This window comes from Schistocerca serialis, chromosome 1 (assembly GCF_023864345.2).
Source record: "Schistocerca serialis cubense isolate TAMUIC-IGC-003099 chromosome 1, iqSchSeri2.2, whole genome shotgun sequence".
In the NCBI taxonomy this organism is placed as follows: Eukaryota; Metazoa; Arthropoda; class Insecta; order Orthoptera; family Acrididae; genus Schistocerca; species Schistocerca serialis.
Genome location: NC_064638.1, coordinates 824,759,363 through 824,771,285, shown reverse-complemented (window position 1 = coordinate 824,771,285; position 11,923 = coordinate 824,759,363). Strand labels below are relative to the sequence as shown.

The window sequence follows — 11,923 nt, the reverse complement described above, 5'->3', positions numbered from 1 at the left end:
AGGAGATGTACAGAAAGAAGGGAGGAGGAGATAAACAAAGATAGGGGAGAGGAGGTGATGGACATAGAAAGCGGACATAAGCAGATCAAGATGTATACCCAATTCTCATACATATTATTTTAGCAATTACAAAGCATTGCCAGGTTTGCTACTAATTTAATAAAACTATGTACCCATTCACCTCAATTTTGGGATCAATACAAACATTTTGTTGCCTGTATGGTTCTAATCTACTTTGTCTGTGCTGAATAGGAACACTGAAGGCATTTTTAAAAAGGTATTTTAACAAGTTGAGTTAAAGAAACAAGATAAAAGAAGGTTTAAGATTTAAACAAGGAGAACTCCCTCTAGTAACCTTTACTGCCCATGAAGAGCTACATTAAATTTTGTAAGTCCCTCTTTTAACGATTTAGGACATTTCACCATGCCTACAAGACAAACTTAATCTATAGGACACAAACATCATTGCCTAGCCATTTAAAAATTGTCCTTTGTCAACTTTCATTGGCAAGGAGCTTTTGAGAAAGCTCCCCATGTAACATTCCTTGTGGGCCAGGAATACCTTACAAAGTCTCTTCCAGTTTCACAAAATAGTTTTCTATATCCTCATGAGAGACAGCAGCCTGAGTTTGCTTGATGTTCTGGCACATTTGGTGTGACAAATCTCTTTTGTGATATTTGAGAAATCTCAGGGAAAATTCATAACCTCGCATATTGTCTTTGGATTTCTTGATAGTAATATCTTTCCTATCAAGGTAAGACTTAACAATGCACCTAAGCTCATATCTGTCCATGGGAAAACCCCAAGAACATCATGCTATAAACTGGTCCACCAAATGCTTTTCTACCTCAGCACTCAAAACAGATTTTCCACCTTTAGACATTTTTATGGTGCTACTGAAGAATGCTGAAGATTCAATAGGTAGATCACATAAGTAATGAGGAGGTATTGAATAGGACTGGGGAGAAGAGGAGTTTGTGGCACAACTTGACTAGAAGAAGGGATCGGTTGGTAGGACATATTCTGAGGCATCAAGGGATCACCAATTTAGTATTGGAGGGCGGGGTGGAGGGTAAAAATTGTTGAGGGAGAGCAAGAGATGAATACACTAAATAGATTCAGAAGGATGTAGATTGCAGTAGGTACTAGGAGATGAAGAAGCTTGCACAGGATAGAATAGCATGGAGGGCTACATCAAACCAGTCTCAGGACTGAAGACCTCAACAACAACAACAACAACAACAGACATTTTTAGCAGGACCTTGGATGGCAGGACATTTAAAGTGTCTGTACAATATAGTTGTTTGTATATCACATCTTTCTGAATATTATCTGTATAATAAACCGTTATCAGTTTCATTTATGGCCTTGGAAATGAGATCCTTAGGATATTTTCTATGGATTTTGCCCATTCCATCAGGGTGGTGTGTTATTGGCATGATATGAATCTGAGAGAAATATTTAAAATGAATATATAAAACTTCAGACGCACATAAAATAACTTTTTAACCTAATTGTACATGTTTATTTGGCTTCTTATGTCTACTTCTTGAGTGTTCCTGTCTGCCCTATTTTAATTTATTTTCTGCAAATAACAGATCTAATTTTTTTTTTAATGAAAAATGAGGTTATGTTGACCATTAGTAAATACTGCAAATGTTTTCTGTAAAATGTTTATTCACTCACCTTCAAAAGATTCCTGGAGCTGGAAGGAGATTTATTTGCACGATTTTTTCTTGAAACAGTGCAAATTTTCATCCCATATACTTGGACAGTCAAACACTCTCTAACTATGTACAACCAGAGAAAGCAAAGATTTTGGTGAGAAATCTGTTCAGGAAATATTAACAGAAAAACATACCACCTTATTCAAATAACAAAAGCGCTAATAAGTTTTAAAACTTTTCCCGCAGAAAGTGTTCCTATTCATCCAGTGTTCCTATTCACGCCATTTTACGGTAACCACTACATAGGGCCTATATATTAATAAGTGTTCTAGTGTCCTGTGTTATCCTCTGCTTAATAGGAATGTGTATTTCACCGTAAAGATGTAGTATTAAATACACCTTACATGTACATGTAGACAAGGCTACGAAAACACACTGAATGGTTGACAATAAACTTTCTATTAGCATTTAACAATGATTCAGTGGTGCTTTGTTATGTAACAGCTCTATCTCTACTGATCCTGAACATTTTTGTGTACGTTTGACATGTAATCATTCAATTATCATCGGAAATTATCAATCACAGTGTTTTTGACCGACTAGTTATGATGGCCGCGGTAAATATTTGAGCAAAATTTTCTAATCTCACTCGACAAATTACTGTACTGAAATCATTACTGCTATCTGTACGTAATATTATAACGTAGTTTAGTCTGTCAAGCAGACTTTAATTGGACGTAAGTAAAAGTGATCTAAAACTCTTCTAAAAGGTACAGAAACGATGGGCATGACCTGAGGATGAGTCTTTCTCGGTATGCTTGTTGCGAAGAAACGTACAAATACGTATAATGCATTGTACTTTGTATGAACGTCAATAGATGTCGCTAGTGTGCATATTTTGTTTGGTACAAGCGTCAACTGTACAATCAATGACAAATTGTTGTGTTGCTCACGGGTAAAATGTTCTAGTACACATTCAAGTGACAGATGGGAAGAGGAATGCCGTTCATAATTTGTGACGTGTGCAACGTTGTTTGATTGCAGTCGTAGCTACTGAAGCACGTACCGGCAGCATTTGACAGGTACCTGCATTTTACTGTCACTTCGAAAGGTTCGTATACTGCAAGCTTTAATATTATTTGTTATATACGGTACAAGATTTCCCTCCAACTGAACGATGTGTCAGATATATTGCATTATCTGCTCGACTTTTATCGTAGAATGAAGTAAGTATGTCATTATTATAGAGCAATACGTGCCATGTGACGGGCTGATGAATCACTGATATTGACGGAACGTTTCAAGTAAAAGAAGATAGGCTGTCTTACACTTAAAATAGTGTTTCTTGTCATGTTCATGTTTTATTCATTAAAACAGAGTAATTTGCGAGCTGTTTGCGTGACTGTAGCAATATTTCGTATGGCCTTTGTCGCTAGCAAAATAAATTCCCAATGCATTTTATTTGGCCATGTACTATCAAATGTAACAGAGATATATCCAAGTGCTCATTACGTCCGCATCATGGGATTTGCATTAATAGCCTTAAAATTAAGGTCTTTTTGGACTGCGCGTTAATTCCCTTGTAGTATTGTACAAATATTCTGTTGTTAATTTGAATCGCCTGAGCGAAAAACTGATATGATTTCACGAAGAAAACCCAGTTGATTTTTGATTATCTGTAAACCAAAAGAATGTAATTTTCCACATTAATCATACACAGTAGTGCAGAAGGGCTGTACACACCCTCCTATTGTGCAGACAGTTGCCTTTCTTGCTGTTAAATATTGTTGACAATTCTGTTGTTAATGATAATATTTTTATTTTTCGATTACAGCAAGAGATATTCGTTTAGTGAAGTAGAGCCGATTTCTTCGCATTATCTTGACGGAGGTAATTTTAACCCTCCGATGTTGTTAACATAAAAATTTCAAAGGTGTTCAATGTTTTGTAAGTTTTTTCACACAGTGCAGTTCCTGATGTTGCGTTGACGTATCCGTACTGCAGCAATCGCTTTATGAATAGAGAAGTGCATTTCAGTATTTGTAGTTTTAATTGACAGAAAGCTTGTGTTAAGAATGGAAATTTGTTCTGAAGATTTTTGGCTCAGGGGTGATTGTGGCATATTGTGTTGCACTCTGCCACTTTATCCAGTTTACATTTTTTTTATGAACTGTAACTATGAATTGAAGTTCATTAAAAAGTTTATTAGCTATATGACGATGTGTGTTTATCGTGAGCAGTTTCATTAAACACGTTTAGGTGTACTAGGTTACCATGTATATGACCATCATTATATTTTATTTATTTACTTATTCATTCATTCAGGAATTTTCGTCGTCTCACAATAATACAGGATTTATTATCACAATATAGTGATAGCTAATGGTTCAAATACATGTACACATAGAATACATAAGGATTGTTTTAGAAGGATAGGACACATAGTTGAGTGTATCCTTGCTGAAGGAACCAGCCTGTGATTTGTCTGAAACGAATTAGGAAAATCTAAATTAGGATGGCCGGATAGAGCAACTTTCATCCTCCCAAATGTGAGGCCAGTGGCTTAACAACTGCACTGTTGCATTTAGTTGCTAGGTCGCACAATGTTCCTTTGATTTTGCACAACTTAATTACAAAAAAATAGTTTTGCACTGTCGCTTCACATATATCTACACTATAACTGCACATCTATGGATGTTCAGGTGCCTCCAAGCCCAGAGACCTGTTCCTGCTGATAATGTTCCATGCAAACTCTTCGGTCTGCCCAGAAAATGGACTCCAGGCCTATAAAGATGATCCTTTGGTCGGTCTGGAAATTGATTTAGCATCGCCACATAAGTGAGATGTTGAGCTCAGGAGAAGACAAGACATCAGTATTGGGCACTATAGGTATTGGCGCATGTATAAGCACTACATTTTGATTACGTATTGTCATGTGACAGGATGATGTGGCTGTCCCCTTTTGTTATTAACTCTTCCTGTGAGCTGTCTTTCGTAATCACTAAATATGTGAGGTAATTGATGAGAACAGGAAGATTAATGTGCAGCAGTTCTACTATAAACACTGAAAACATAGGAACGAACCAGTGTTCCTTCATGCATGGAATATGATAACTAATGTGCTGCGAGTACAAAGCTCTTAAATTTCCAATTTTTTTCTGGCTGTTATTCTACTAAGACTGATGGTAGTGAAGGTTTGTTAATAAAGTTCAAGAAGGTTGTCTTTATTTTGAGAAGAGTTTTTTCTGGAGCTTGTCATATTCGTTAATCCAACATTATCAATGACCATAATTAACTCTGGTGATTTTTTTCTTTTTTTTCCTACTTACCTTTGTCTGTTTCAGTTGTCATTAATTTTCTGTAATAAAGAATTAACATTTATGCAATACACACTTTTTCATTTGTCCTTTATTTTTTTTTTAAATTAAGGTGCTCAACCATTTTAGATGCCAGTTCTTGTTTCTTGTCAGATTTTCTTCCATTGTCCCATTTTTCTTAATTTATGTTGTTACTTTAGATTTAAAATTCTGTGGGGAGGATCATCTACAGTTACTCTTTTAGTTTATCAGTGTCTGCTGTTGCACAGAGGATTATATCCATCTTTATTTTCTTCAGTCACCTTTCTGGAAACATGGTTTTCCTTTTCAGCTAAATTATCCAGTTTTTCATAGTGTTATGTGCCCTTTATATACCCTCGAAGTGTTTCACAGTATCATCCTTTAATAAAATCTTCTCAATGTACAAGCTGTGTAACTTCGAATAAAACACTCAAGCTTTCGATAGCTGTCTCCGCCATTGTCATCAGTTGTTAAAATTATGGACTGCCGGGGCTAGCATGGTTTTCTGCTTATATATTTGTAGTGGCAGTGGTCTGGCATGGTTTTCTGCTTTCATAGACGTAATGGCAGTGTCAAGAACCTTACGGAGAGGACCCAAGTGATGCATATGTAGAAGGCAATTTCATAAGCTCAAGTGTTTTGTTCAAAGTGGCTCGGCTTGTAAGCTGAGAAGATTTTATTGTTGCTTTTTCTATGTTACCTACAGGGAAATTGGAAGTAGATTTCTTTATAACAGTTATAATATTTTTTTTTTTTTTAATGTGTTCTGATTTTTTATTTTTGTGGAGGCATCTGATCCGTTTGTAATGGTGCTTATACAGGGTTAAGTTCTGTCTCTAGTTGTGTGCCACAGTTTGCCACTGCTGATACACACATCTTTTTGCTCCTTGAATATGCGCCACATAGTTCTTTGATTGTTATATCTACAACTGAAGGTTGCCACAACTCATTCCCTTTTTAAATATCTTATATATGACTGTGCCTATTCGTTCACTGAATGGTGATGCTTTGAATTAGTGATATTCAGTTGTGAACTTTCTTTCACTTTATACTGAATATTTTAATTCTGCAGCAACCAGAGGTGGTAGGCATCTTCCTGTCATGAAGGCATTTGTGTTTATGTGCACACTGAAATTTCAGATTAGAGCAAAGTTGCTGAAATAGTTGTACACATCTACAGCTAGCTGTACAGTATGCCCTTCAGGGACAGTGTATCACCTTCACATCACAAAGTGGTATGTAGTGCATCCACATGTCTGTCTGTAGATTCTGCATTGTTATAAATTGTCGCACTTTTTCTCCACTGTGTACAACCACATTTTCTGTCTTTAATTTCAGTTATTCCTTCTGATCCAATCCCATTGTAATATGATCCTGTATCCAAGGGCAGTCAAGAGAGTTAAATTTTGACATCATAAACGTGAAATTGCAAAAGCACAATAAAATAGGCTAATTAGAGCTGAAAGTGAACATGAAGTCATAAATGCACTTGTCTTTTTTTTAATCCTGTTTTGTGTGCCTGTTGCACATTAGTTCCATTAGTTCTGTTTGAGCATTGGAAAAAAGATAACAATGAGTTCAACCATGTTTGGCTTCCACTCAGAACTCCTCAGTGTTGAGGTAAAGAGGCTCATTCAGCCATAGTAAATAAATCTCCTTTTGCAATTTTCTGTTTATTAAAAATACCATATTATAAGTTTGTAAGTAAGTACATTAGTTCCACTATTGTTTCCTATTTGTTTCAGTGCCAGAGTAATATAGATGTTACTTCCCTTCCTATGTCATGCCAGTGTCTTATTTGCCAGACATTTTGCATTCTATTATACCATTGAGGGTTAATCATTTATTACATCTTAGTTGTTATCACAGTTTGATCCTTAACAGTGCAAACCATTTATTGGAGTTAAGTGGTGGGATTAGATATTCTGTGGCTATGTAAAAAAAAAAAAAAAAAAATGTGTAAAGGACGGCCAGTCATAACAGCACTGCCATCTGAATGGACAGTCCCTCAGCAATTGATTATTTCTCCACTGAGAGACAATGGAGAGAAGGAAGAAAGGAAATAGACTGCTGTTTAACATGGTATTGATTAGAATTTTAAAAATGTATGGGTATCAGAAGTTTTGAGTGGATAGGTATATTTCTGTCCCACCTAGATACTTATTGATTTTGTGTAACCTGTGTGTGTGTGTGTGTGTGTGTGTATATATATATATATATATATATATATATATATATATATATATATTACTATACTGAAAGTCTCTTATATTTAAAGTTTCATGTCCGTTAAAGTGTGAGAGCCATGCAACCCAGCTTTCCCACTTATTCAGATCTCATACTCTGTATACAAACAACAAATTTGTGTTAATGGAGAGATTGTAATCTTTGTCTCTCTCTTAATGTGTCAGCTGAATTACAGACACAGGAATTAAATAAATGGAGTCGATGGGTGTGAAATTGATGAAGATGAAATAACATGAAATGTTAAAAGTGAAAATTGAAATTGTGTATGAGATCCAGACTGGCACAAATCTTCATTTGTCATGACATTTATTGTTTCATTTTACATTTTCCTATTGTTTGCCTACACAACTTTGATGTAGAGAATAATTTATTAAACAGTTTGGAGGATGTGACTGCTGCCAGATCCTCCTCTTCCTAACCCTCTCACATACAAGAAGCATCTGGTGTGAAAACTTCAGTTTCGTACTTTTTTCCTTCCGGTTTACCAGTGCTTTTCTGAGTTTACTATTATGAAACTGAAATTTAGTAACCATTAGACTATAGAGACAACAGTCACTGACACACTGAACGAAAAACACTCATTTGTATTGATTAAAGTCAGCTGATGAATAAGTATTCAAGGCATAATAGTTGTAGACTCTGAAGAAAAATGTTGTAGAGTCAGGTAACTTAGACAGTGTAGCATTATATTCATTTTGCAAGCACTGTTATTCTGTTTAATATTAGGTTAATAAGTGAGAGTTACTGCTATATATCCAAAGTTCTAGAAATTTATGCTTGAATGGTTCTAGAATTTGTTATGGTAGTTGATGAGGAACAGTAACTGCTGAAGCTAGAGATCACTCGGTGAAGCTTTAGTACATTTGGGGTTCTGCTGTGAATTGAAATATTTATGTACTTTGATTCGTATTAAAGGGATTGTTGTAATTAATTAGCAAAAATTAATCATGTTAATGCATTTAGGGCTGACTATACTTGCTTAATTTCGTGTAAACACACACGTTATGTAAATGATTGTTTTGGGATGAATTTTGCAAACAGTTGCTGCTGTGCTCTAGTACTGCAAAATTGTAGCAAATCACCATGTGATGACACTGTGTCTGACTTGTGAGTTCCTACTAGTATTTCACCATTGTTCTCTCCACAGTTAAGTCTCACACATTGTGTCATGTATCTTTCATTAGTGGCATCATGTAGCTTTCATTAGTGGATGCATACTGGACAGGGGCTTTAATCTTCAGTTTTTGTAGGCAGTGCCTAACTTTCAGTGTGGTTTAATTGTTAATTGAATGCGGAATACACAAAATAATGAGAACTCTATTTGTAATTTAAGGGAGAGAGATAAATTCACAATGTAAAAAAGGAAAAGAAACAGAAATCCTTGATACTTTTTCATGTGTCAGTGCACAAGCAATCTAGATACTGTAAAGTGTTGTTGATGCAGTAGAGCATATAGAACATATACCATCAACCTGCTGGGTCCTAGACTACATAAGTAATGGTCTGTATAACACAGCAGTTGCAAAATGGGGCTTTGCTTAGTTCCCATAGAGGCAGGTCCACCTTTGTTGATCCGTGTATAGGGTTGAGTTAGATCCCATCTATTAGCACAATGAAACTTGGTGATCCAACAGATTTTCAGCTATATCTTGATTCATTGGGCCACTCCCATGTAATACTTTTTCCAGTGTTCATGCAAGCCAAAGTTCTTATTGGCCACTTCTTATTAACTTGGTGTTTATTTGCAATGTGAAAGTACGTTTCACGTCTCTGTTGGCTTTGAGCCTGTTGTGTGATTTTTCATAGGCTTGCTGTTGTCATGTGGAGGCATAAATTCACGACAGGCAACCAAATGAGTACTAAGGAACACTGTGCTTCACAGGTCCTATTTAACCCTTGAGTGGGCATATGCATTATCACGTTAGCTGGTGTCAAGTATACTTTGTTACTTTGTACCAACCCATTACATATCCATTACTTCACTGGAGCCGTATTTAAGGAATACTTCATTTATTAGTATTTTATTATTATTGTCAAATGAAAATCTTTGCTACAGATGATATGCTTCTAATAGAATTATGTGTAGGAGCCCATAGTATATAAAGTCTGCAGACTTCATGAAGTAATGCATTTTTGTTTCATTATTTAAATTGAATGGTTCCTTTTGTTAAGATTCACAATTTCTGACTTTATTATAATAAACAAAAATGCACACACATAAGTCATTTCATCAAGTGCGGTACACTTTACTCATCCGGCTTACGCCCAAACTTCCAGATGTCAGACACTCAGATTGGTGCAAAACGTTGTATGTACATAGAGTATAAACCAAAACTAAATTTTAGTTCGTGCTATGTGCTGTCATACAGTAGAATATGCGTAAATGGTAATTAAAAGTAGCACCACAACTAGAGAGCACGGGAAAGGCACATCTGTGAGTGACAGTTTTTTAGATCACTCGTGGGTGAGTCAGTAGTGTGTGAGGTGGTCGCACCAAATGTCCCACATGCAAACCCCACTGATGACAATTTGTTTCAACTGTACCCGTGAAACTGTTATATGGGAGGACATTTTCCTGGCATTTAAAAGGACTTTTCGAAGTTTGTAGCAATGTTCTTTTGGCAGTCTGCTTTCGCTTCATTAGTTGAAAGAAACAAACCTATAGAGTGCATTTGTACAGATAGGTGTGGTGTTTCGCTGGACATACGTGACAGAACACACACAGTTTGTGATGAAGTAGCTAGTGCATTTGTAGTTTCCCAGAATAAACATAAACAATTGGAACAGTAGAATAAACAATTGCATTGCATGTGCGGTAGTAGTAATGGTCCCATATAACACTTTCACACATGATACAGTAAAAGAAATTGCCATCATTGGAGTTTGAAACCCAATACCTTTGGTGCAACGATCTAACGCTATACCAACACAGTTACACTTTTCATGTGCTCCGTAGTTCTGTGTTACTTTCAATTAACGTTTATGCCCATTCTGTGGGGTGACAGCACATTGTGTGAACTAAATCAGAGTTTTGGTTGATGCTCTGTCGACACACAATGTTTGGTACCGATCTGAGTGTCTGACATCTGGAGGTTTGAGTGTTAGACTAATTTTTCTACACTTTTCACACATCCGAGCACTTTTAATGTGTTGCTTGGATACAAAATGCTGACACAGATCACATGTTATTGTGGTCATTATATTCTTTGCCAGTCCACGTCAGGTACTGCCCATGCTTTTTTACTGCACTCATATTCTTTCATGTCATTCTGTGGACCTCAGGATCACAGAAGGAATGTGATGTTAACATTTGCTGGGAGCCAATGCATATCTACTTGCTCTTTAAGATGTAGTTTCATCAGGGATAAAGCAGATAGTTTGGAAATAATTGTCCGAGAGTTTTGGGTTTATCCTGGTTGTCAAAGTGAAGAACTTGCAAGATTATTCCTTCTATATCCACCAGAGAACACCATAAACGGCCATCTCCTTGTATGTGAGCGACAGAATATGTCCCATAGGTGTGGTCCATAGTATCAACACCACCTTCTGTTGCGTTATAATCCATTACGATATCTGGTGACCCTGTAACTTCATTTGTTGCACTATCATCATGCATGGCAGAAAGCAAGAACACTGCTTAGTAATTCTTTGCAACAAAGGAGACAAATGTGATAACTTTTCAGTACCCAAAGAAATAAGATGATACTGCCTGGGAAGGTAGGTATTACTGTTTTTTCTCAGTGTGTCTATGCATTGTTCCGATAGGGACATTTCTTTTGGAATCCTCAATCGATGTGTGTCACAAATATCATGTCAATATATGTAGTCACATAGGAAACCTTTTAGGGTCTTGGAAGTTGCTTTCCACAGTACACCTCTGTCCCTAGTATTGGCATCACCTAATGTGCAGAGTTTGATGCCATATTTTACTGTCTTGTTAGGTACATATTAAACAAAACTGCAACATCCACAGAAAGCCTGAAATCAGTCACCTATCATGTAAAATTCAATGAGATTGTAACTCTTTTTGCAGTTAACCACAAACTCATCCAGAACTTCATGGATGGGTGATAATTTCTCATTTGCTATTCTGTTGTCTTTAGGAATCTTGTCATGAAAATGTAAACACTAAGCAGGAAGAGAAACCTCTTGAAACTCAGCACAGAACAGGTTATTTACATTTCTGAAGAATCAGAGTACCAGAGTTCAGTGACACTGGAGTGGTTTTCTTTCTTGACACCTATCAGGCAAAGTAATCGTAAATGTCCCATTATCTCGGTTCTTTCTCTTGAGTGTAACATAGTTTCCTTTTGTATATTCACTATACATATTTGTGTATTTCACAACATTTTCAGTGATATTCTAAGATATTACACTTTTGAAAGCAGTAATTCACTTTTAATATCTTTGGTGACAGGTTTTGGTCCAGGAAATAGTTCACGGTGTTCCTTTGTTCTGTTTTGCTTTAAGACTGTAGATTTCCTTTTTCTTACTCTGTTTCTCTCTTCCAATGAAATACGTCCCATTTGCAAGCCTACTACTTATTACCTTCTCTACACTAGTCTTCAGGATCATATTCCGGCTCACATTGTGAATCATGATTGCTATAGACAATGGCTTCATTTTCTCCATCATCCCCGTCTGAATACTCTTATAGCATCGGAATTCGT

The 11,923-nt window shown here is 36.3% G+C and overlaps 1 protein-coding gene across 5 annotated transcripts in view; it reads left to right on the top strand.

Moving 5' to 3' along the window:
* The first annotated feature begins 2,523 nt into the window (after positions 1-2,523).
* The window catches only part of LOC126484410 (E3 ubiquitin-protein ligase RNF19A-like), a 373,735-nt gene continuing 364,335 nt past the window's right edge, over positions 2,524-11,923 (top strand). For 2 of the 5 annotated variants that reach the window (XM_050107917.1, XM_050107933.1), the window contains exon 1: positions 2,524-2,779. The gene's annotated coding sequence lies outside the window, so the exon portion shown is untranslated. Of the gene's footprint in view, positions 2,780-2,824; positions 2,895-4,370; positions 4,558-11,923 lie in introns of those variants that run through there. The other 3 variants (XM_050107940.1, XM_050107948.1, XM_050107956.1) reach the window with 3 other exon arrangements.